A 21,837-nucleotide genomic window follows, 5' to 3' on the forward strand; every position below is an offset into this window, starting at 1 on the left:
TATGAGGACTACACAGTGGGACCTAATACAATATGGGGGCATAAAAGGAGGCCTAATACAATATGGGGACACAGAGGAACCAATACAGACGTGCAGTTTGTAAAGAGATAAGGATGGCGTGAGAGTGAGGAGCCTAAACTGTTTTTTCTGGCATATTCTTTAGAGTAATGAGAGAAGTCCTCATGATGGCCAGGTCAGAAGGAGAAAAAAAAAAGATAAAGTGAGAGACTCTGATAAGAGAAGACAACCCCTGTTTGTCATTGGATTTAACTGCACTGTAATCACTTATATGGCCTGCAGAGCAAGTGAAGAGCCTGTATATACCTCTATATGATTACTGTATGAGGTGATACTGGTCTTTGTACAAAGAATTTTATTCAGTAGCAGAGTGGAGGTATTCGTCAGTAAGTAATCTGGTATTGTTGGTATTATTGGTCTTAGTACGCTGGATTTGGTCACTTACAGTGTGGTGGTAACAGTAGTGGTCATGGTGTGATGGTAGTAGTTACCCCTTATATACTAGTATTATTGGTAATATTGGTCTTGGGATACTGGATGCCTTCATCCACTCTTACTGGTAATTAACAGTGTGGTGGTGATATATAGCTTTATAAAGGTCTATTCACACGTCAGTATATTTTTTACAATGCAAATTTCAGTCTGCTATTTTTTATCAGCAATTTTCTATCGGTATAATAGCATATTGCACCCATATTTTTTGCTGATCTGCAAAAATGAAAAAGTGTGGTTAATAATAATCTAGTCACTATTTGCGGATTGCAGATCCATATTTTTGCAGATCATATTTTCTGTCCGCAATTGTGGATGTGTGAATAGGGCCTAAGGGCCCTATTACATCAAAAGATGTCTGACAGATTATCTGACAGATTTTTTCAGCCAAAGGCAGAAACGGACTGTGAACAGAGATCAGGTCGTAAAGATAAGACTGAGATTTCTCCTCTATTCAAATCCATTCCTGGCTTTGGCTGAAAAAATCTGTAAAATAATCTGTCAGACATCTTTTTTTTTTTCAATTGTATGTTTATTGGGGGTTTTGTTTTATACAATAAAGGAAGTTTACAATTGGAAGGCGTAAACTGCGATCCAGATATAACAATATTGTATAACATATAACATATAGTCAATATTAAAGCATCGTCTGCGTCTCAAACAATCTTAGTTATACATAACCATCAACATTATATCAGTATCAAGCAATGGAAATAAGAAAAATAAAACAAAAGACAAGAGACCTAACGGGGGGGGAGGGGGGGAGTGGGGGGGGGCAGGTTGGGGACGTATAGGTCCTTGAATCTGCCCGATCCTTGAGTCCCTGGCACGAGCTGGCAAAAGACGTCCCACAGATTCCAAACCTTATTAAGGTAGTCAAGTCTATTATTGATCATTGCTGTTAACTGCTCCATATTCCTAACGTCTAGGATACGAGCATACAGATCATTCCTGGTGGGTATGACTGTTCTCTTCCAGAATCTGGCTATCAAACATCTGGCTGCGGTAAGAACATGGAGCAGCAATTTCGTAATCTTGCGGCCTAATTTCACTGAGGGTACATTGAATAAATAGAAAACTGGATCTAGGGGGATTTCCAATCCACTGAATTCCTTTATCAGGTCCCGTACCATTACCCAGTAGGAAGCAATCAAGGGGCATGTCCAATAGATATGTTGTAAAGTGCCTACTCCCCTCCCACATCTCCAACAAATATTGGGTAGTCCTGGGTTCATGGCGTGCAAAAATTCGGGTGTGTGATACCAGAAAAACATCAGTTTGTATTGGTTTTCTTTATACGTGGTGCATATAGACGTCTTGGCTGCCCTGTCCCAGATAATACTCCATATAGATTGGGGTAACTGCCTCCCAAAGAGCGCCTCCCACTTAGACATATAGGGATATCTAACGTCTTCATCAGGAGAGGGGCTCTTTAGGATGCGGTATATGTCGGAAATTAAACCTTTAGTAGAGACTCCCGCTTTACACAACCTTTCAAAGTCTGTGGGCGAGGAGACCGTAGTAGACGTGAAGAGTGTACTCATGAAATGTTTGATCTGGAGGTACTGGTACTGTGCAGTAGGGGGTAGCCCATGGTCAGCGGCCAATGCGGAGAATGGTAGGAGGGTTCTATCCACTGGCGGAACTACCGCCGTAGCAGCCGTAGCGGCTGCTACGGGGCCCGGCCGCATCAGGGGCCCGTGACGCGGGCCCCTGGAGCTGACATATCCTGCAGCACCCGGCGGCTGAGCATGCCTCCCGGGTGCTGTAGCCGGGGGCCGGTCCCGTGCTCCTCCCGACCCGTAGACTCCTTTCCCCAACCATAGGGAAAAGGAGTCACTGGGCCAGGAGGAGCACGGGACCGGTCCACAGCGCTCCTGTCACCCACCGTCTGATACGCGGCTGCCGTCTGATGCCGCGTCCTAGCCCCGGCAGCGCGCGTATCATAGAGTTCTGTGTGGGCTTGTGCTGCGGCCCCGACTTCCGGCACAGAGACGTGTGCCGGAAGTCGCGGCTACAGGCCCACACAGAACTCTATGATACGCGCGCTGCCGGGGCTAGGACGCGGCATCAGACGGCAGCCGCGTATCAGACAGGGGGTGACAGGAAGAAGGCTCGACGGGGGAGCGTGTTGTTAGGTGAGTTTTTTTCTTTTTTTTAAACTTGCTTTTCTCGGGGGGGGGGGGAAGGGGCATCTATAAGGGGGGGGGGAGAAGGGGGCATCTATAAGGGGGGGGAGAAGGGGGCATCTATAAGGGGGGGGGAGAAGGGGGCATCTATAAGGGGGGGGGGAGAAGGGGGCATCTATAAGGGGGGGGGGAGAAGGGGGCATCTATAAGGGGGGGGGGAGAAGGGGGCATCTATAAGGGGGGGGGAGAAGGGGGCATCTATAAGGGGGGGAGAAGGGGGCATCTATAAGGAAGGGGGGAGGAGAGAAGGGGGCATCTATAAGGAAGGGGGGAGAAGAGGAGGGGGCATCTATAAGGAAGGGGGGAGGGGAGAAGAGAAGGGGGCATCTATAAGGAAGGGGGGGGGAGAAGAGGAGGGGGCATCTATAAGGAAGGGGGAGGGGAGAAGAGAAGGGGGCATCTATAAGGGGGGGGGAGAAGGGGGCATCTATAAGGGGGGGGAGAAGGGGGCATCTATAAGGTGGGGGAGAAGGGGGCATCTATAAGGAAGGGGGAGAAGGGGGCATCTATAAGGAAGGGGGGAGGAGAGAAGGGGGCATCTATAAGGAAGGGGGGGGGAGAAGAGGAGGGGGCATCTATAAGGAAGGGGGGAGGGGAGAAGAGAAGGGGGCATGGGCATCTATAAGGAAGGGGGGGAGAAGAGGAGGGGGCATCTATAAGGAAGGGGGGAGAAGAGAAGGGGGCATCTATAAGGGGGGGGGGAAGGGGGCATCTATAAGGAAGGGGGGGAGAAGAGGAGGGGGCATCTATAAGGAAGGGGGGAGGGGAGAAGAGAAGGGGGCATCTATAAGGAAGGGGGGAGAAGGGGGCATCTATAAGGAAGGGGGGAGGAGAGAAGGGGGCATCTATAAGGAAGGGGGGAGGAGAGAAGGGGGCATCTATAAGGAAGGGGGGGGGGGGAGAAGAGGAGGGGGCATCTATAAGGAAGGGGGAGGGGAGAAGAGAAGGGGGCATGGGCATCTATAAGGAAGGGGGGGAGAAGAGGAGGGGGCATCTATAAGGAAGAGGGGAGAAGAGAAGGGGGCATCTATAAGGGGGGGGGGAGAAGGGGGCATCTATAAGGAAGGGGGGAGGAGAGAAGGGGGCATCTATAAGGAAGGGGGGGGAGAAGAGGAGGGGGCATCTATAAGGAAGGGGGGAGGGGAGAAGAGAAGGGGGCATGGGCATCTATAAGGAAGGGGGGGAGAAGAGGAGGGGGCATCTATAAGGAAGGGGGGAGAAGAGGAGGGGGCATCTATAAGGAAGGGGGGAGAAGAGAAGGGGGCATCTATAAGGGGGGGGGGAGAAGGGGGCATCTATAAGGAAGGGGGGGAGAAGAGGAGGGGGCATCTATAAGGAAGGGGGGAGAAGAGAAGGGGGCATCTATAAGGAAGGGGGGGAGAGGAGAAGGGGGCATCTATAAGGAAGGGGGGAGAGGGGGGCATCTATAAGGAAGGGGGGGAGAGGGGGGCATCTATAAGGAAGGGGGGGAGAGGGGGGCATCTATAAGGGAGGGGGGAGAGAGAGACCATCTATAAGGAAGGGGGGGAGGGGGACATCTGTAAGGAAGGGGGGGGGGAGGGGGGCATCTATAAGGAAGGGGGGGGAAAGGGCCATCTATAGGGGGGGGACACCATAGGGGGAGAGCAGGCCATCTATAAGGGGAGAACATAGGGGGAGAGGGGGACAACATAGGGGGAGAGGGGGATATAAACGTACAACATTGGGGGAGAGGGGAACATCTATAAGAGGACAATAAAGGGGGAAAGGGGGCCATCTATAAGGGGACAATATAAGGGAAGAGGGGGCCATCTATAGGGGGGGCAACATAGGGGACCATCTATAAGGAGACAACATGGGGGGGCATCTATAAGGGGGACAGCGGAGGGGGGCAACATAAGGAAGCTATCTATAAGGAGGGGCGACAGAGAGGAGGGCCATATACTAAAATGGGATCACATAGAGTCAGCCTGCCCACTAAATGTGGGTGTAAAGGGGCCAATACAGATGTGCAGTTGGTAGAGATGAGGATGGTGACAGAGTGTGGAGCCTAATATGTCTGTCTGGCAGATTCTGTGGATTCGTGGCCCGGAGAAGTTCTCATAACGGCCCAGGACAGATGGAAAAGAAAATGAAAAGGGAAGAACTCCGATCAGAGAAGACGTCTCCTGTAAGTCACCTGATGTAACTGTACTGTAATTTATATGGTGTACAGGACCTGTGTAGAGCTGAGTGTGTTGATGGCATAGTGGTCGATCGAGAGGGGGGGGGGCGGGGGGGCCCCAATCAAAAGTTTGCTATGGGGCCCAGCCATTTCTAGTTACGCCCCTGGTTCTATCTCTGGGATTGACGATGTCGGCAAATCTGAATAGTTTACTAGCTTGCCAGACTCTAGTCATCCCACTAGTCATACTGGCTGGGAGATCGGGATGATAAAGAAAAGAGGTCATAGGGGAGTTTTTAGAGACTAGGGGGAACTTTTTAACACAGGTACGCCAAATCTGTCGGGTGTGTACTATGGGGCCTAACATTGGTCCATGTAGTGCCGTAGTCGGGGTGGCCCATAAAAGAGAGTTAGGATGTACCGGGGCAATCCAAAGCTTCTCAATCATCATCCACTTCGTATAAGCCAAAGGCGTTGACCACGCCGGAACATGGCGTAGGTGAGCTGCCCAGTAATAGCAGGGTAGGTCCGGCAACGCCAAGCCTCCTAGAGACTTGGGGGCCTGTAGGATAGTTTTTGCAACTCTATGTCGCCTATGTGCCCATATGAAACGCAGAATAGAAGCTTGGATTGCTTTTAGCGCACTCATAGGTACAGGGATTGGGAGGGTCTCAAAATAATATAGAATTTTAGGGAGAATCGTCATTTTAATTGCTGCTATTCTTCCCAATAGGCAGAGAGGCAGTGTGTTCCATTTGTCCAGTAGGGCACGGATTTCTGCAAATAGTTTGGGGAAGTTGTGTATGTAGAGGGAGGAATATGCGTTCGTGATGTGTACTCCCAAGTATTTAAGAGATGTATCTTTCCAGTTATAGCTAAAATTCGCGCGTAGGGTTAATAGTAAGGAGTTAGGGATATTAATAGGGAGAGCTTCAGTTTTAGCGGCATTTATTTTGTATCCAGAGAGGCGCCCAAAAGTGGAGAGGAGTGTGTGTAGGTTGGGAAGGGAGATATGGGGTTGGGTTAGTGTCAGTAGTACGTCATCCGCGAATAAGGATAATTTATATTCTTTCCCTCGTATTTGGATCCCATGGATGTCGTGATGATTGCGTATGGCAGCCGCCAGGGGCTCTATGCACATTACAAAAATTAACGGTGAGAGAGGACATCCCTGGCGGGTGCCATTGCGAATGTGAATCAAATTGGACATGGCGTGAGGGAATTTGATAGTGGCTGTCGGATTGGAGTAGAGGCCCCCAACCGCTCTGAGAAAGGCTCCCTGTAAGCCGAATGTCTCCAGGACCCTCGTCATGAAGGGCCAACCCAGGCGGTCGAAGGCCTTCTCCGCATCGAGGCCTAGCAAGAGTGCAGAGCCATGTTCCTTATTGACCGCGTCTATTAAATTTACTACTCTTCTAGTGTTGTCACCCCCTTGCCGACAGGAGACAAAACCAACCTGGTCCTTGTCAATGAGCTGGGGCATCCATTTTGACAGGCGGGTAGCCAACACTTTGGTATACAGTTTCAGATCTGCATTTAGAAGAGCTATAGGGCGATAACTTCCGCAATCTGCTGGGTCTTTCCCTGGCTTAGGGATTAAAGAAATATACGCATGGGTTAGAGACGTGGGGAGTGGGGCACCAGATAAAAAGGCATTGAACATAGATAACAGGTGAGGGATCAGGATGGGAGCAAAGGTTAGATAGTAAAGATAGGTAAATCCATCCGGACCTGGGGATTTACCCGTGGGTAAAGATTTTAGTATGTCTCCTAGTTCCTCGGCCGTAACGTCTGCATTTAGTTCCTCGTGAGCCTCCTGGGGGAGAGTGGGGAGATGACAGTCAGCAAGAAAGGAGTCGAAAAGTTTAGTGCGGTCTGCGTGGTCCTCAGGCAGTGTGGCAGGCAGGTGGTATAGACGGGCAAAATATTCCCGAAATTTCTCAGCAATGGCTGTAGGATCATGTATCATAGTGCCATCATTATCTCGAACAACATGCGGTGTTTGCTGTTCTGTGCGGTCCCTCAATTGCTTAGCAAGAAGTGTATGGGCTTTATTCCCTCTCTCATAATATTTTTGCCTAGTATATAAGAGTAGTTTCTCCACTTTATGTAAGGTTAAACTCTTAATTCGCGCTCGGAGGCTTATCACCTTCCGTAGAGTAGATAGGGAAGGAGCCTGTAATAATGTAGCTTCACGCTTGCGCAATTGGGCTGATAGCTTTTCTATCAACAGATTTCTATCCCTTTTCAATTTGGCGCTCATTGAGATGCAATGTCCTCTTACCACTGCCTTATGTGCCTCCCACAATACCACTGGAGACTCGACAGAACCGACGTTGTCAGAGAAGAAAGTCTGTAGGTGTATAGAGAGGGTTTCTTTCAAGTGAGGGGTTTTTAGGAGGGATTCATTAAGTCGCCAATGGCAAGATTTCAGGGGGGAAACAGTGTCCTTCAGTTCTAAAAAGATGGGGGCATGGTCGGACCATGTAATTATGCCCATAGAGGCATCTACCATACTCCGGAGACCTAGGGTGTTTCCAAGGAAATAATCTATTCTCGTGAACGTACTGTGGGGAGACGAAAAAAAGGAAAATGATTTATCTCTAGGGTGGTTAATCCTCCACAAATCATACAAGGAGAACTTACGGAGTAATTTGCGGAACTCCCTAGCCAGTGCAATGGATGAGGGTGGGGTTTGTGTCTGAGTTGGAGAGAAGCGGTCCATTTTTTCTGAATAAATCATATTAAAATCTCCCCCTAGGAGGAGTGTAGAAGGGGGCAGCCGAGATAGTTTAAGCAGTAGTCTGTTCAGGAATCTAATTTGATGGGAGTTAGGGGCATACACATTGCACAGGGTTATAGGGTTGCCTCTATAGAGGCCTTGAAGAATGATATATCGACCGCCAGGGTCCAGTTCTGTGGCGGTGACTTGGATAGGGCAGTGTCTGGAGAGTAAAATTGCTACACCTGCACGTTTTCTATCACAGCTAGCCGAGTAAGAGGTAGGGAATTTATGTTTGGCGAAATTAAAGTTACCTGATGAGTCATAGTGGGTTTCCTGTAAGAAAACCACCTCCGCATTTGCCGCTACAATCTCAGTTAAAGTTAGTCTACGTTTAGCGTTAGAGTTAAGGCCGTGGACGTTTAGTGATATCAGCCGGACCATCGTCACACAGCACAAGTACCAGCAGACCCCAGTCAAATGTAAGATAAGGTAGTACTCACCAAGCGTAGGGGTCGGATCGAGCAAGGGCAGTCTAGGGAAGAACACCAGGGAGGGGTCAGACAAAAGACGCAGACACACAAATACTAAGTCAAAAAGAAAGAAAACACCAAAAAAAAAAAAAAAAAAAAAAAATGAGAATCAAATAAGATTTAGGTAGATTTACAATGTAGTTCAGTCTAAAGAAGAACGTTGGAGAGGATCAACTAAATTTATAAGCAATTAGACCAGGGAGACACTTAGTAACTCCTTGAGTGTCGTCCTGGAAAACCCGTTGTGGGGTAATAGTATTAAGCTTGTTTATATCAGGGTAGTACGGACTAATCAGTCCCCTCCAACCCAATCTGGTAAGGAGGGAGTCGATGAGTCCAACACGGTACCCCTAGGGTGTGGGGGAACGAAGTCTGGGGTGACCCAACAAGTGCTACAACTCAGATAGCACAAATAGATAATAAGTACAACGGTTGTGATAGAACATTCACTCAACCGCCAAATAAGATTCCACTTTTGTATGAATCGTGGCGTTGCTGCAACGCCAGGCAATAAACTTAAACCCGTTAACCTAAAATATAAGCTGGTTCATTCAACTTCCAACAGAGTGTCCACCTTAGTGTCTGAGCGACAAGGCTGAGTTAACAGTGTCTATTCGACCATCATCTTAATGGAGAGAGGGAATCCCTCAGGACCCGCCCGCCTTGCGTATTGTATCGCATAGGTATAGGGCCTCAGCGGGGTGAGGGTGAGGGAGTATGTTTAGAAGGAGTGGATTTCCGCTTCTGCTGTTCCACTCGTTGCCACTCCGGTGGTGGAGGTCTAGGCGGCATCGGTATCTCCCAGTCGGATAATTCAGGACGCGGAATGTCCAGAATGCCGCAGAAGTCCTCCAAGTCCGCATGGGCAATCAATGTGGCTGTCTGGCCATTTCTCCTTGCAATAAGGGCAAACGGGAACCCCCACCTATAGGGGACGTTGTTGTCACGTAGAACTGAGAGCAGTGGCTTTAGGTGACGCCTTTTTTGTAGGGTCAGCCAGGATAAGTCTGGGAAAAGCTGTATAGTGGCCCCTTGATAAGTTATGACGTCTATTTGTCGTGCCTTAGCCATGATAGTTTCCTTGGTGGTATAGTCAGTGACACAACATATCACATCCCTGGGTTGTGTGGATGCGCTTTTAGGCCTAAGAGCCCTATGTGCTCTGTCTAGTTGAATGGTAGCATCCGTCGGACGGCCCAAGACGTCATTAAAGATGTTCTGCAAGGTGATATTCAGGTCTTCTGTGGTCGTTTCAGGTAGCCCCCTGACTCTAATATTGTGTCTTCTACCCCTGTTGTCCAAGTCTTCAAGGTGGCGCGTTGTCTCCTGTAAGTGATTAGTGGTAAGCGTTACATGTTTCTGGAGTGCCGAGATGTATTTCCTGGTGTGATCATTAGCTTCCTCTAAGCCATCTACCCTTGCGGCCACATAGTTTAAATCCTTGCGGATGTGGGCGATTTCAGCTCTGCACGTTTCCTTTACTTCTGTGACCAAGGCCTGGAAGTCCATTTTAGTGGGTAGGGCTTGCAAAATTGTACGCCATTCCGGTGGGGGTGAGGACGATTGGGGGTCAGAGACCTCTTCCTGGAAGGATTCAGATGAAGAACGCCATCCCTTGGCGGGGGCTAGGATGGAGGGGGTCAGGCCGTAGTCCTCCTCCTGTTGTGAAGGTCCTCCCCCATGATGTCGGGTATGTGTTGCTGTCCCCTTTTTTGCCGAGTTGGCATTTCTAGAGCTTTTAAGGGGCATGGTGGAGTCAGGGTCACAGTCGGATTCCACTCCTCTGTTGCTCACCGGTTCAGGAGGGTGTTCTCCCGTACGCAGGTCTCTCTCAGGTAGTGGTAGGGACACTCTTTTTGGGCCAAAGAATCGCAGTAAGGATTGTTGAGGCCACTTGAGAGGAGGAGTATGTCTAGCAGGAAAAGTCAGTGGGTTTATGTCCCTCAGCAGAGGGGTGGATCGGGGCCCTGTCCACTCCAGCCCGGTGGTGGATATAACGGTGGTGTGTCCCCACCTATGTGTGATATATTGGAAGACACACTGTAGGCAGTTTTAATGGTGGCAGCAGGTTACAGTCCAGTGGGCAAGGGGGAGGTGGATGAGGGTCCAGGGGGGGGAATAAAGCAGGACCCTTAGGGAGGCTATGAAGCAGTCACCTGAGTCTCCTGTAATGGCGTCTGTTTGCTGACCCTGCAGGCTGTGAATGCCGGGAGTCGTGGAGCTCTCGGGGTGGCTGGTGGGTCTGTTCGGGTCCCCCAGGGAGCTGTGGGAGGCAGTAGCCGGTGCAGGTCTCACTATGCCACGTGGGGTGGAGGCGCACTCCTCAGTACTGCACCAGCGAACCTAAGATGGCGCCCGTCTTTCACTGGCGCCGCCGCCCCCTCCAAGAAGAAGCAGACAGCAGGCACCGGAGGAGGTGAGAGGGATGTCCCCACCACTCACCGCAAAGACCAGCCGATGAGTCCAGTGCAGGGGCCCCGGGCCGCACGGGGCGAGTCTGCGGCAAGTCTCCCTGCTTCCAAGATGGCGGGTGCCACTGTGCGGGCGCGAAGCGCGGCCAGGATCTGTAGCCTCCAGATGTCCCACCAGGAGCGTCCCAGGTATCGGAGGTGTCCCGGGTGTTTCCCCAGCCTTTATCCTCACTCTGGGGTCAGGTAACGGGTGTTGCAGTTCAGTTTAAGCTGATGTAGCCGGCGGCGATGAGCGGAGCTCCACAGCTAAGCGGCCATCTTGTTGAGCGGCCAGACACGCCCCCTGTCAGACATCTTTTGGTGTAATAGGGCCTTAAGTTGTAGCACTACTTGCCCAGGAGCAGGTAGATGAGGTTTAAGAAAAATTGTGTTGTCCAGACCCCCAGAATGACATAGCCTTAAAAAAAATGGTTTACCACATCATCATTCACAACATTGTATCATAACCTTTTCACCGCCTGGTAAATGGGCCTGTGTGCGTTGAAATTTCAGGGCTGATTTTCAATCCTAGTCCACCCCTCATCACATATACTGTATGCAGAACCTGTATACAGCTGAGATCTACCATTATATGGTCACGGCTTAGGGAGATATAGTGATTTTATGCAGTAACAGTACAGTGGCATTTTGCAGTCACTGTATGGTGATAATGGTAGTGGTCATGCTGTGACAATATTATTTATCCTGTGTATACTGGTATTATTGGTAATATGTTGTTATATAGTGGATTTTATTCAGTAATAGTATTGTGGTATTAGTAATTATGTGGTGTAATAGTAGTGGTCATGGTGTGGTGGGATTATTTATTATTTGTATACTAGTATTACCAGTACTATTGGTCTTTGTTTACTGGGTGTGGTAGTAACAGTATGGCGGTAACATGTATCATGATAAAATCTGCTTTGTGTATACTGGTGTTGTTGGGTAACTATGACTGTTACTTACAGATATACAGTACTATCCTGCAGTGAAAATGGTCTTACCTTTGTTAACATTATATATGTGTTTGTTTTTTATTTATCCTAAAATTTGCTGTGGGGCCTTACTTACACCTCGAGTCACTGTTGTAGCCTGTAGTTGCATGGATAGATATGTGATAGATATGAGAGAGTGATAGATAAATAGATAGATATGCAGTAGATGCTTAGTACGTATACCACCTTCAAATGGTGGGCAGAGATAGTCAGAAAAAACACCATACCTGCCCTTAGGTTGTGTGTGCAGGGGCGGATTAACTCTACCACAGGCCCAGGGCTGTTCACCAAGCCTGGCCCCCCCTACCCTACTTTACATATGGCAGCACTAGCGTGGTGTTCATAGTACAGTATAGATAATGTCATGCTGCCCTGCTCTGTGCAAAATTGCGGTAAAAAAGCATTAATGTTTTGCTAATCACGGTGTCAGGAACTTACCTCACCTCGATCCAGCGGCGTCTGCCTCCAGCTCGGTTCCGGCGGCCGGCTTGGGAGCTCCGCCCGCCGGAGCCGAGTGCCGTCACGGAGACCCGGCGGGGTCCCTAGCAACCAGGGGCGCCGTGGTCTCACGTGACTGCCGGCCGGCTGGCCGGCCCACAGCTGAGAGTCCTTGCACTCAGACTGAGTGACGGATTACCCGGCAGTGCATCAGCTGCAGTACGGCTGGACCAATCAGATTTGGTCCAGGATCCTGGTCCAGTATATAGTAAAGTGTTAGCCAGGGTAATATCGCTGGCTATTAGGTAACCCCTGGTCCCAGCTCTCCCCAGTCTATTGCTGCGTTCCCCGTCCTAATTCCCTTCTGCCTGCTTACTCGTGTTCCTGACCTCCCGCCTAACCTGTGACTATTCTTTGTTTGCCGGTTTTGTACCGCATTGCCCGTGTGGTTTGGCCTATCTTTGTTCACTACTCTCTATTGTGTTTGTCTGTCTGTCGTGTTTTCTGTCCCACGTACTCAGTGCAGGGAACGTCTTTGTGGTTGTCCGCGACCGCCTAGGATCGACTGAGGCAATTAGGCAGGGACAGTGGGGGGGTTCAGATCAGGGCCCACTGTCTGGTTGTGTTTGTCCCTCTCTGACACACGGCATAACTGTATCCAGGGACAATACTCCAATGAAAATATAAGTCTGTTTGGGTGACCATGGGCCCCCCAGGAGCTCAGGGCCCCGGGCTTTCACCCGAAAAGGACCTATTATAATCCACTACTGTGTGTGTGGTATTACAACTTAGCTCCATTCACTTCAATGGAACTGAATTGCAATACCACAATGGATGAGGATGAGGATGAGAGTGGCGCTGTTTCTGGAAGAAAGCTGCAATGTTTTGCCCTTTATCGGGAATCTGTGAGGTCCATACCAGGTACACAGCTATAGATCTCAGCAAACAAGTGTGTGGGAGGAAGTGACAAGATAGGATGCTGTGGCTTAGCTCCGCCTCTATGACACTTCCTCTGGTAATGAAAAGGATGACTATAATAGTTTACATTGGACTAAAGGTCCTGTCACCTGTATTTGTCTGCTGGAATCTACAGTTCTTTACCTCATATTCTCTGTAACGGCAATTTCATACCTAATCCATTGCAGATATGATGCTGCTTATTTAGTCAGTTTAAATAACTGCGCAACATCAACTCCACAGAAATACCCAATTCCCCAGTGGCTTAAAAGATAGCTTTTATTTGTACAATTAAAAATGTTAATTTTAACCCAGTGAATAGTGCAAGAATAAAATACTTGGGAGACTTGCAATAGTAACCGTGAAAGCTGCCAACTACAGCAGTCTTGTATTACTTCATGCAGCAGACTGTACTAAAGTCGGATCGTCTAACAGTAGCTAAAGACCGTAATTCCTAAGGGCGCTTAGGAGCGCTCGATGGTTAGGAATAGGTGATCCAACTTACACGGTATGTTAGCACGCTCTGTCAGCCCAAGGTGAGAGCCGTGGTTCAAAGTAATGTTATAGCCTGGTACTAAAGTACACAGGCTAGCAGCGCTAGCAAGGACAAGGACGCGGTGCGGCTGGTGCCTCTATCTAGCGATAACCTGAATAGGGCAGCAAAGCTTGAACTGGCTATATTAAAGACGTTGTCCTTGAGCGATTTTGTATATACGCTTGTTTTTAGCTCCCAAGGTATCAATTCCTACAGCAAGTCACGAGTGATTTAAAGGTCCCATGCCTTCCCTGACATGTTTCGTCCGCGTTACGCTGACTTTTTTAAAGTGATAGGGGTGGAGGGAGGATGTTTAGCGGAGATTATATATCATCCTCCCGTGGGCTCATAGTTATAGTTAACCTATCCGCTTGGTTAGTTAGGTGTGTGGGGGGCAGTGATAGGTAGATGAGGTGAGAAAGGCATTTGGACATCACATTGCCTGTCTCACCTCATCTAAAGGGGTAGTGAGACGTTTAACATTTATTCACTAAATAACACACATTACAAAGTTATAGAACACACAAGTGAATGGCCCCCTTCCCCGTGTTCCCCCCACCCCCAGAAGTGTGGTGCATCATACTCACGCAATCACTGTCGAACCCGGCCGCCATCTTGGGTCGAACACGTCATCTTCAGGAGGCCGGCCGGACCGCTTCAGCCCTCCTGGCGCGTCATCAGCTGCTCAGTCACGATTGCCTAAGCATAGTTATGCTCAGCAAATCGCGGCTGAGCAGCTGATGACGCGTCAGAGGGGGGCCAGCATGAGGGAGAGCTGGAGCGGTCCGGCCGGCCTCCTGAAGATTATGTCACTGTCCCAAGATGGTGGCTGGGGTCAACAGTAATTGCATAAGATGCACCACACTTCCGGGGGGGGGGGGAACCCGGGGAAGGGGGCCATTCACTTAAATAACACACATTACAAAGTTATACAAAGGTATTTAGTGAATAAATGTTAAACGCCGCACTACCCCTTAAAGCAGTACAAGACAGGAACATCTAAGAGGCTGCAAGTGAGCGCCTCTTAGATGTTCCTGTCTTGTATTGCTTAATGAAATAAAGTTGAAGATTATAAGGTGAAGTGCCGTTCTCCAATCTATTTTTTTATTAAATCATGTACTCTGCTCTGCTATCCATGATATGTGAGGCATGATATGCTATGTTGGCTGCTGGAGTTTGGGTGCCAGTGCTTATTTTAAATCCCAGTCCAGCCCTGCTTACACATCATCATCAATAAATACTGCAGCTGATCCAAAAAGTCATTCAGTCAGACTGAAGGGTATACAGTATGCATAAACCTTTGTTCTATAATGTTTCATTCATGAAACTTTAAAAGGTCAACTCATTTTATGTGAATCAATTGTTTCTATTTTTATTGAGCACCAGCTATTAGGGCATAACCGCCTGGATTTTCCTTTTGTTTATGATAATTAATGTAGGAAGGAAAAATGGAAAGGAGAGGTTTCCTAATTCATGAATACAACATGCTCCATTATGTCCAAAATACTCATTTTTATTTTTATTTGTGATACTGTGTATTGAATTTACTAAAATACCTTCATTTCTGCTCCATGAGACGCAGAAACCCTGATGTAAATGCTGACTAGTCCCAACAGCTTTGCATAGTTATTACCTCTTATACACTTGTAAAGTGTTTGCTTAAATGTACTAATACTTAAAGCGTAACTGTCATTTTTTTTTATTGCAGAAATCAGTAGTATAAGCGGTTTAAGAAACTCTGAATAGGTTTTATCAGCCAAAAAAGCCTCCTTCTGTACTCAAGAAGCAATTTCCCAGCCTCCCCCCCTGACTTCTTATCTGTGCATTATCAGGCAAACACGTCTTCATTACAGAGAAGCCAGTGAAGACGGGCTCTGCTCTCTCCATTCTATCCTTATGGAGGGGGGAGGGGCCGAGGGAGATGAGGGAGCAGGAAGAGGTGACATGAAGGTCAGCTGTTTGTAGACTCTCTGGGCACCTAAACCGCAGGATTCTGGGGTCAGAAAGGTCAGTGCTTATCTATGAACTTACTGAGAGAAGATTGCCGGGTGTTGTGCTGTGCAAGACTGCTCCGTGCTCAGTCACTCCTAACAGCCCCTCCCCTCTCCATAGCCACATAATGGAGACAGAAATCCTGCTTCTTCTGAAGTGAGGGGGGAGGCTGGGAGATTGCTTTTTCAATCCAGAAGGAAACTCTTTTGGTTTATAAAACCTATTACAAAGTTTCTTAAAATCGCTTGAACTGTTGATATTTAATGTTTTAAAAAAAATGACCCTGAAATGACAGTTACGCTTTAATGTGACATTTAAATGGACTCCAAAGTGGCACTTTACTGTAAAGGTCTGCTTACATATTGATTATTATATATTATGGTTTCTTAGATAAATTCTATAAAGGTAATATGAATATTGTTTTGTCATGAACATGTTACAACTGATATTACTTGGATGTTATTATCCAGAAAGTCTTCAGACCGAAACTTTGCACTGTGAAATAAAAGCTCACGATTATTCATACCTGAGTGCTGTCTTGGATACTGTTAGTAGCACTCATCCGACATTGTTTTTTAGTGGTTCACACACAGTTTTTCTTTTGTCACCGTCCTTTCATCGTTTTTAATTAAAGACACTCCCAAAGGCCAATTAGTCCACCTAAACTAGAATAATGTACCAACTTCATTGCACTGAATGGCGGACAATCAATGAAATAACCTAAATATTTTAAACTCACAATGACGGACGTAATTTTAAATGGACAGGAAAAAAATGTGTGAACATAGCCTGAGTCTGTTTTTCTCAGTCTTTCATGTGTCTTTAACTATGCAGAGGTATGTTTCTGGTCAATTTGTTATAAACCCCAGATTGGTGGAATGCTGCAGTGATGTTTGACCTTCAAGAAATTTCTCCCAGAATCATTTGACCTTAGCCACAGTGTCCACTAGTACCTCTCTTACCAAGGACCTTCTTCCCAATTACTTTGGTGGGGCAGACAGCTCTAGGAGGAATTTTGAATCCAAAGTTCTTCCAATTTAAGGGGTTATCCAGTGCTACAAAAACATGGCCACTTTCTTTCAGAGACAACACGACTCTTGTCTCCAGTTCAGGTGCGGTTTGCAATTCAGCTACATTCACTTCAATGGAACTGAGCAGCAAAACCCCACCCAAGCTGGAAACAAGAGTGGGACTGTCTCTGGACGAAAGTGGCCATGTTTTTGTAGTGCTGGACAACCCCTTTAAGAAACCGCGAGGCCATTGTGCTCTTGGGAACTCTCAGTGCAGCAGACATGTTTTTGTATCCTTCTCCAGATCTATGCCTACACACAATCCTGTCTCTGAGAACTACAGGCAGTTCTTTCCCCTTATGGCTTTTTAAGTTTTGATATCCATTATCAGCTGTTACATTTTTCCTATTTATAAAGCTGCAACATAACAAAATATGAAAAAAGGAAAGGGTGTAAAGACTTCCCAAATGCATTGTAGTGCACAGTTACAAACCTGCCGAAATCCTTCTCACAACTAGAAATAACTATATCTCCTGGAGTAAGAACTACTCTTTTTTTTTTTTCCTGAATACCTCTCTGATACTCCAAAAGCTAATCTGTGAATTAACATGGTTTTATAGTAAGGTACAGAAGGTGCATAGGTCCTGAAATTTTTCCCTGGGAAAGAACAGTTCTTCTCCCATGTCTGCTAAACAAAGAATACTTGACAAGGATTCACATGTTGACATATCTGGCACTTAATAACCTTGGCAGCCTAAGGGGTGGGAATGGTACCAAAGAAGAACTGTTAAAATTCTAAATAATCCCTTTCTGTTGTATTGACACAATAGTGTTTCTTACCAGCCAAGTACATACAGTATCAGATCTTTGTGATCACAAAAGATGATTGTCCTACATAGTCACGGCAACTGTAGGGGAATTGGCTATAAAAAAAAATGTTGGATTGCTGGTTTAATTTCATCTATTTTGTGTGTTGTATATTGGTTAGGAGTAAAACACAAAGACTATAATACAGTAAAACACTGTAATGGAAGGATTTGCACTTTTTGTGTTTCTTGGTTTCCTGGTTGGTTGTGTTCCTGGTTTTGTCTACAAATATTGAGCACTACATGTGACAGAGGTCTTAGGCATATTCATTTGGATTAGGCACAGGAAGAAACCAGTATGACGATTGAAAGGAAGGGTTCATGATGTGAACAATTCTAGATCATCTGTCATGCGGGGTGGAGGCTGATTATTGATGATTAGAAATGAGCAAACCGGGTTCGGGTCGATCCGAACCCGAACGTTCGGTATTTGATTAGCTGGGGCTGCTGAACTTGGATAAAGCTCTAAGGTTGTCTGGAAAACATGGATACAGCCAATGACTATATCCATGTTTTCCACATAGCCTTAGGGCTTTATCCAAGTTCAGCAGCCACCGCTAATCAAAGGCAGGAAGTTCGGGTTCGGATCGACTCGAGCATGCTCGAGGTTCGCTCATCTCTATTGATGATGTGACTGTCAATATATGTAGTGGGATGGATTCTGAAATGAATAGATCTAGTTGAATGCTGCAAAAACAAGAGGATGAAATGTCATAATATAAATGAAAAGTCATGAATCAGGACTGGCCTTAGGGAAGATTGCACCCTGTACAGAATTTATTTTCAGTGACCCCCCCGTAGAAGCCCTCAAATAGTATAGTCCCCACTGTGACAGCATAGCTTGCCTGTGCAACAGTCCCTATATAGTATAGGCACCTCTGTGTTTCCTCACCCATATAGTAAAGTCCCCCTGTGCAGCATCCCCATGTAGTATAGGTCCCCTGTGCAACATCCCCATATGCCCAACTACTGTGCAGTCTTTATATAGTATAGGCTCCTCTGTGTAGTCTTTATATAATATAGCCTTCCTCTGTGAAGCAGCCCCCAATCATAGGAAGAAAACTTGTAAATACAAAAGAATCCACAGCATTCACAGAATCTTGTAAAATATATATTGCTGGTTAAAGGGGTAGTTCAACCAAAATGTATTTCTTCTAAATCAACTAGTTTCAGTAAGTGCCAGAGATTTGTAATTTACTTCTATTAAAAAAACTCATCTTCCAGCTGCTGTAAGTCCTGTAGGAAGTGGTATTCTTTCCACTCTGGAGAGCAGGAGAGGTTTTCTATGGGGATTTGCTACTGTTCTGGACAGTTCCTGTCACAGACAGAGGTGTCAGCAGAGAGCACTGTTTCAGATGGGAAAGAATACTCAGAATACAGCAGATAAGTACTGGAAGGCTTGAAATTTTACAAATCTCTGGCATTTGCTGGGACCAGTTGATTTGAAAGATTTTTTTTTTTGGTAATTATCCCCTTAACAGATGCACATTTGTAAGGGTGTATTAACATGTTTAGGGTTTTCATAGCAATGACTGAATACAAAGCTGGGAACAGATCACAAATACAAGGAAATACTGAGAATTATTCTCTTTTCAGATACCTTCCTGGCTTTGTATTAAATTAAAAAACCTGAATGTATTTTGCAAAAAAAAAAAAAAAACACATTAAAAAACACCACAAGACTACAGTTATTTTTAAAGCCTATAAAAATACCATAATTATTGCATTTTTGGCTCATAAAAGACTGTAGCCAGATGTTAGCTTTTGTGTTTGTGTTTCTTCCACTTTTGAGGCCTTTTTTTTTTAAATTTATCAATAGCATGTTATCAGAATCGCTGCATGTTCTGGTAATGGCATTAAAAAATATATATATAGTGTCATTTTTCCTCCTTTAGACTTCTGTAGGGGGAAAACTCAGCAAAAAAATGCCATGTCTATGCTCATCCTGGTGTCGTCAACAGAAAATGGAGCGGGCTCTGGACTTGAGCCTGCTCTGTAGATGGTGACTCCCGACTTTTGGATGAAAATAGTTGCCCTTTCATGAAGCAGCCAGTGCTGGAATGCCTCCTTGCTTCCCCTACAATACCTGCTAAGCAGGGTCAAGGATGGAAGGGGAGGAGGGAAGCATTCCATCCTGCAGTAGATCAGTAGCTTTAGATACTTTAGATACACTTTAGATACAGTATCTCTGATACTGTAGAGCAAAGAATAAAAGAATGTTTCTACGTTATGAAAGCACAGCTAGATATATGAAAGGTAAAGTGTGTCCCCTTGACCTACAAGTTATCTCACAGTGACCAGACTGGGAATAAAATTCAGCTCTGGCATTGGAGAGCATAGAGGCCCACTTGCTGTCTGGTTTATGTTAAACATGTATAAAGGGGTTTTCCAATTTAATTTAAAGGGGTATTCCAGGGAAAATCAATAATTTAGCAATGGAAAGGGTTAACCAAGGTTAACCCTTTCCTAATATACTTACCTGTCCGTTTTTGGCCCCCCAAGGAGATCTCCGGTCCGGTCACGTGAGCCTCCAGCCTGCCACTCCCGGATCCTCTGTCCTTCCGGTTCGGTGACGTCACCACCCGGCCGGCGTTTGCTGTCTTTCTTATTAGCAGCAGAGCACTGAACCCTGACTGGCTTGGTAGCGTGCAGCCAATCAGGGTTCAGTGCTCTGCGTCTCCTGCTGTAAGTTGTCAGGGTTTGGGGGGGGCTCAGTGTCGGTGTCAGAACTACATTAGGGCAGTGTGAGGGGTCCCTGCGGCATTACTTCCCCTCCCGGGACTCAGGGTCAGTATCGCTGACACCCAGGGGGGAAGTCCTGTAAAGTAATGCTAATCGGCTGCTGCTGATCCCCCGGCCCCCCTCCCTGTGTCCCCGTCAGATCTCTCACCCCCAGAGCGCGCTGCCACACTGGCCCGATCTCTGCACCTCTGATCTCCTGCATCAAGCAGCCGGCGGTACACAGCTGACAGGCGCTGTGTACGGAGCAAGGAAGAGATCTCTCCTGCCTCCTGTCACACAGCGCCTGTCAGCTGAGTACAGGTGCAGAGATCAGTGCCGAGATCGGGGCCAGCGCGCTCCGGGGGTGGGGGTGAGAGATCTCTGACAGGGACACAGGGCGGGGGGGGGGGATCAGCAGCCGATACACATTACTTTGCAGGACTCCCCCCTCCCTGTGTCCCTGTCAGAGATCTCTCACCCCCACCCCCGGAGCGCGCTGGCCCCGATCTCTGCACTGATCTCTGCACCTGTACTCAGCTGACAGGCGCTGTGTGACTGAGGCAGGAGAGATCTCTTTCTTGCTCCGTACACCCCGATAAAACTAAGCTGACAGGCGCTGTGTACGGAGCAAGGAAGAGATCTCTCCTGCCTCAGTCACACAGCGCCTGTCAGCTGTGTACCACCGGCTGCTTGATCGGAGATCAGAGGTGCAGAGATCGGGCCAGTGTGGCAGCGCGCTCTGGGGGTGAGAGATCTGACGGGGACACAGGGAGGGGGGCCGGGGGGATCAGCAGCAGCCGATCAGCATTACTTTACAGGACTTCCCCCCCGGGTGTCAGCGATACTGACCCTGAGTCCCGGGAGGGGAAGTAATGCCGCAGGGACCCCTCACACTGCCCTAATGTAGTTCTGACACCGACACTGAGCCCCCCCAAACCCTGACAACTTACAGCAGGAGACGCAGAACACTGAACCCTGATTGGCTGCACGCTACCAAGCCAGTCAGGGTTCAGTGCTCTGCTGCTAATAAGAAAGACAGCAGACGCTGGCCGGGTGGTGACGTCACCGAACCGGAAGGACAGAGGATCCGGGAGTGGCAGGCTGGAGGCTCACGTGACCGGACCGGAGATCTCCTTGGGGGGCCAAAAACGGACAGGTAAGTATATTAGGAAAGGGTTAACCTTGGTTAACCCTTTCCATTGCTAAATTATTGATTTTCCCTGGAATACCCCTTTAACTTACAAGTATGAGATTGCAGGGGGGAAGGGGGGGGTATGACCTCCATGATCTCTTAATCACTGCACCAGCTGCTTCAATATGAATGGAGTCATGGGCTGACACGTGATCTGCAGCTCCATTCATTGTCTATGCTGCCTCCAGAAAGCCCTTTACTGCATTACGGGACTAAGAAGGGCGATGGAAGGGTCCATGTTAGGGGGCTAGGGTGAGCCTAGGCTAGGAAAAGCGATGGAGGGTCCACATTAGGTGACATAGGGCAGGCCTATGCTGGGAAGGCAGCCACGAGGGTGCGCATTAGGTGGCCAGGGTAGGCCTGCCCTGAAAAGTGCATCAGGAGGGTCCATGTTAGGGTGCTGGGGCATGCCTGGGCTATGAGACAGGAGGGGTCTCCCTTAGGGGGCTGGGGTGGGCCTGGGATAGTAGTACATCAGAAAGGGCCGCATTTGGGGCTGGGGCAGGCCTGGGCTGTGAAGGATATGGGAGGGTCCACATTAGCGGGCTGGTAGGGGTCTGGGAAGGGTGACAGAGGGGTCAGCA

The 21,837-nt window shown here is 47.7% G+C and overlaps 1 protein-coding gene across 4 annotated transcripts in view; it reads right to left on the reverse strand.

Moving 5' to 3' along the window:
- ADAMTS16 (ADAM metallopeptidase with thrombospondin type 1 motif 16) overlaps positions 1–21,837 on the reverse strand; it is a 137,802-nt gene that overhangs the window by 46,667 nt on the left and 69,298 nt on the right. The window lies entirely within an intron of this gene.

The sequence above is a fragment of the Dendropsophus ebraccatus genome, chromosome 2, assembly GCF_027789765.1.
Source record: "Dendropsophus ebraccatus isolate aDenEbr1 chromosome 2, aDenEbr1.pat, whole genome shotgun sequence".
Taxonomy (NCBI): domain Eukaryota; kingdom Metazoa; phylum Chordata; class Amphibia; order Anura; family Hylidae; genus Dendropsophus; species Dendropsophus ebraccatus.